At 36.5% G+C, this 4,617-nt stretch overlaps 1 non-coding gene across 1 annotated transcript; it reads right to left on the bottom strand.

Annotated features, from left to right (window-relative positions):
* Window positions 1-445: 445 nt before the first annotated feature.
* On the bottom strand, window positions 446-552 carry LOC121211929 (small nucleolar RNA R71). The gene has a single exon (XR_005907145.1). It is a non-coding gene; the product is annotated as a small nucleolar RNA R71 (small nucleolar RNA).
* Window positions 553-4,617: the final 4,065 nt, after the last annotated feature.

Below are 4,617 nucleotides of genomic sequence, written 5' to 3'. Positions count from 1 at the left end.
CCTTGGAAATCAGAATATTGAACAAGGAAATGGAGCCAATCCTATGTACAATCCAATCCTTATTGGTGATGATAGGGATCATGCCATAAGACAGTATGTTATGCCCCTTTTTAATGAGTTTAATCCGGGAATTAGGAGACTGGAGATTGAGGCACCGCAATTTAAATTGAAGCCAATGATGTTTCAAATACTCCAAACTGTGGGCCAATTCAGTGGTATGCCCACAGAAGATCCCCACCTTCACCTTCGATTACTCTTAGAGGTGAGTGATTCATTTAAAATAGTCAGTGTGGCTGAAGACGCATTGAGGTTGAAGTTGTTTCCATACTCGTTGCGAGATCGAGCATGAGCATGGCCTAATTCATTGCCACCAAGTTTAATATCTACATGGCAAGAACTAGGTGAACAATTTTTGGTTAAGTATTTTCCACGAAGCAAAAACACAAAGTTTTGAAATGAGATAACCACTTTTCAAAAATTGGATGATGAATCTTTGTACGAGGCATGGAAGAGATCCAAAGCATTACTTCATAAGTGCCCTCATCATGGGATTCCACACTGTATCCAGTTGAAGACGTTTTTTAACGGTCTCAACGCACACACAAGGATAATGGTACATGCTTCTGCAAATGGTGCTCTCTTGTCAATGTCTTATAATGAGGCTTACGAGATCATTAAGAGAATCACTAGCAGCAACTACTAGTATCGAGCTACTTCTAGGAGATAAGTAGGTGGAGTGCACGAAGTGGACGCATTGACATCACTTTCAGCTTAGGTATCTTCTATTTCTTCAATGTTGAAATAGTTTACTACTAATGGTTTTAATAATTTTGTAGCCCAGTGACTAACTCAATTTGAGGTTATTTCCTGCGTATATTGTAGGGATGGACATTCTTTCAAGAATTGCCCATCATATCCTGAATCTATTTATTACGTAGGGAATCAACACCAAAATAGATGTGGACAAAGGCTACAGTCCAACTTCTACAATTCTTCTTGGTGTAATCATCCAATTTTTTCTTGGAGTAACTAAGGTAATAGACCAAACAACTACATGCAGCATAAACCCAACTAACCCTAAGGGTTCAACTAGTAAGCTCCTAAACCACCACAAGCTGAGTCATCCAAAAGTTTGGAGAACTTGTTGAATGTGTACATGGCAAAAAATGATGCCTTAATCCGAAGCCAAGTAGTAACACTAAAATGTTTGGAGAACCAAATGGGTTAGTTAGCTATAGAGCTTCGTAACCGACCACAAGGAACCTTGCTGAGCGATACAGAAAATCCAAGGAGATTGGGTAACAAACATTACAAAGTAGTTGCCTTATGAAGTGGTAAGACTCTGGAGCCCAAGAAGGTTGTGATTGAAGATGAACCTATTGAGAATGAGGAAAGTCAACCATCAATTGAAACTCCTACACCAGTAGAGCTAGATCCTACGGTAAAATCTAACCTAGTGAATTCTGAAAAACTAACATCTTCTTTAGATGTAGATTTATCTCTTCAGAAAAGTTGTCTGATTCACCCAAAGTTCCATCACCTCCATATCCTCAAAAGCTCCAACCAAATAAGCAGAAATAGGGGTGAGATTTAAGAAGTTTTTGGATGTTCTAAAGGAACTACACATCAACATCCCGTTGGTAGAGGCTTTAGAGCAAATGCTCAATTATGTGAAGTTTATGAAGGACATTTTGTCGAAGAAAAAAAGACTCAGTGAGTATGAGGCTCACTTTAATGAATGAGTGGAGTACGTTCTTACAGAACAAGCTTCCTCCAAAACTAAAGGACCCTAAAATTTTTACTATACCCTGTAATATTGGAGAATCTTACTGTGGTAGAGCTTTGTGCGACTTAGGAGCAAGCATCAACTTGATGCCCAAGTCTATTTTCAAGTTGTTGGGAATAGGTGAAGTAAAACTCACTACTATGATACTCTAGTTGGCGAATCGATCTTTAGCATACCTAGGAGGAAAGATCAAGAATGTTTTGGTAAAAGTCAATAAATTCATCTTTCCTGCGGATGTCATTTTCTTAGATTTTGACACAGATAAGGAAGTGACAATCATCCTAGCGAGACCTTTCCTAGCCATGGGGAGAACATTGATAGACGTGGAAAAAGGAGAACTCACGATGAGAGTTCAAGATGATCAAGTAACATTTAATGTTCTTAAAGATATAAAATTTTTGGATTCGACGGAGAAATGTTTAGTGATGGAAGAGCTAGAAACCTTACTTTATATGGAATGGGAGAACAATTTTGAAGATCCATTAATGAACACCTTAGGGTCTCAACCATTGTAAGACGAAGAAGGTAGTGAAAACATGGCTTTGATGGAAGCCAATCCGATGAGCTATGTTCAACCAGCACGGTTTGAACCACTAGAATTGAAAGTTTAAGAGTTTGTACAACAAAAGTTGTCAATCGAGGAGCCGCCCAAACTCGAATTTAAGGTACTTCCTTCTCATTTGAAATAGGTTTATTTAGGTAACTGTTCTACTTTGCCTATGATTGTTTCAGCAAAATCAATAGAACAATAAGAGGAGCAACTAATTGTTATTTTAAAGAAATTTAAAAGGGCAATCAATTGTACCATAGCTGACATTCAAGGTATATGCCCTTCTTTTTGTATGTAGAAGATTATCCTAGAGAAAGGTGAGCGAGGTAGAGTCGATGAGCAAAGGAGAATCGATCCTATCATGAAAAAGGTAGTTCAAAAAGAAGTGATCAAATGGTAGATACGGGAATTATCTACCCCATCTCAGATAGTTCATGGGTAAGTTTGGTACAATGTGTACCAAAAAAAGGTAGAATCACAATTGTTGAGAATGAACGTAATGAGTTAATCCTGATGAGAACAGTCACAAGTTGGAGAATCCGTATTGATTATAGCAAATTGAAAAAGTCACTAGAAAGGAACATTTTTTGCTACCTTTTATGGATCAGATGTTAGATCGACAGGCAGGTGACGAATATTATTATTTCTTTGATGAATATTCAGGATACAACCAAATAGTTGTAGCCCCAAAAGACCAACATAAAACCACTTTTACTTGCCCGTATGGTACATTTGCTTTTAGGTGAATCCCTTTTGGTTTATGTAATGCACTTCCTACATTTCAACGATGCATGATGGCAATATTTACTGATATGATAGAAATATTTGTTGAGGTTTTCATGGATGATTTTTCTATTTTTTGTAATACTTACGATATTTGTTTGAGTAATTTGGCTAAGGTACTAAAGAGATGCGAAGAGAAAAATCTTGTCATTAATTGGAAGAAATGTCATTTTATGGTCAATGAGGGAATTGTCTTAGGACACAAAATTTCCAAAAATGGGATCGAAGTTGACAAAGAAAAAGTGGATGTAATTGAAAAATTACCACCACTATGAAAGGAGTTCGAAGTTTCATAGGCATGCTAGTTTTTACAGAAGGTTTATAAAAAAATTTTCAAAAATTTCTAAACCTTTATGTATGCTGTTAGAGAATGATACAATTTTTTATTTTAACAAAGCATGTTTAAAAGCTTTTGAAGAGTTGAAAATTCAGTTAATCTCAGCCCTAACAATTGTTACACCTGATTGGAACTCACCTTTTGAGTTAATGTGTAACGCAAATGATTTCGCTATTGGAGCTGTGATGGGGCAAAGAAGAAACAAAGTGTTTCATCCTATCTACTATGAAAGTAGAACTTTGACAGGAGCCCAGCTTAACTACACGGTAACTAAAAAAGAACTCTTTTTTTATTGTTTTTACTTTTGACAAGTTTCATTCATATCTTATAGGTACCAAAGTTATAGTATTTACTGGCCATGCGACCATTAAATACTTACAAAGAAAAAATGCTATATTGAGGTTGATTTGACGGATAATCTTACTCTAAGAATTTGACCTTGAAATCCAAGACAAAAAAGGTGTTCAGAATTAAATAGTCGATCATATGTCGAGGTTAGAACAAAAAGAGGTAACTCAATCACTTGTTCCAATTAATGAAAATTTTCCAAATAAACATATCTTTAGGGTAAGCTGAATTCATGGAATACCTTGGTTTGTTGAGGACGTGGAAAATTTCCTCGAGAAATGACATACCAACAAAGGAAGAAATTCCTTCATGATAGTTGGTATTATTTCTAAGAGGATCCATTTTCGTTTAAACAAAATGCAGATAACATAATCAAGAAGTGCATAGCTAGAAGTGAAATTGACGAGATCCTTTACCATTGCCATTCATCTCCAAGTGGGGGACACTTTGGTGGTTCCCACACTGTAGCAAAGATCTTACAAGCAGGATTATTTTGGCCTACAGTGTTCAAGGATGCGTATGCATATGAGAAAATTTGTAATAGATGCAAAAGGATCGGAAACATATCAAGGAGGAATGAGATGCCCTTGACGAACATTTTATAGATTGAGTTATTTGATATGTGGGGCATTGACTTTCTAGGCTTGTTTCCTTCTTCTTATGGTAACAAGTATATCTTGGTAGCTGTGGATTACGTATCCAAGTGGGTTAAAGCCGATGCATACCCAATGAATGATGTTAAGGTAGTCATGCAAATCTTATATAAGCATGTATTTACACGGTTTGAGACTCCGAGAGCTATAATTAACAATG

This window comes from Gossypium hirsutum, chromosome A12 (genome assembly GCF_007990345.1).
Source record: "Gossypium hirsutum isolate 1008001.06 chromosome A12, Gossypium_hirsutum_v2.1, whole genome shotgun sequence".
NCBI classification, from domain to species: Eukaryota; Viridiplantae; Streptophyta; class Magnoliopsida; order Malvales; family Malvaceae; genus Gossypium; species Gossypium hirsutum.
The sequence above is the reverse complement of the archived record's forward strand: the minus strand, read 5'-3'. Positions and strand labels throughout refer to the sequence as shown.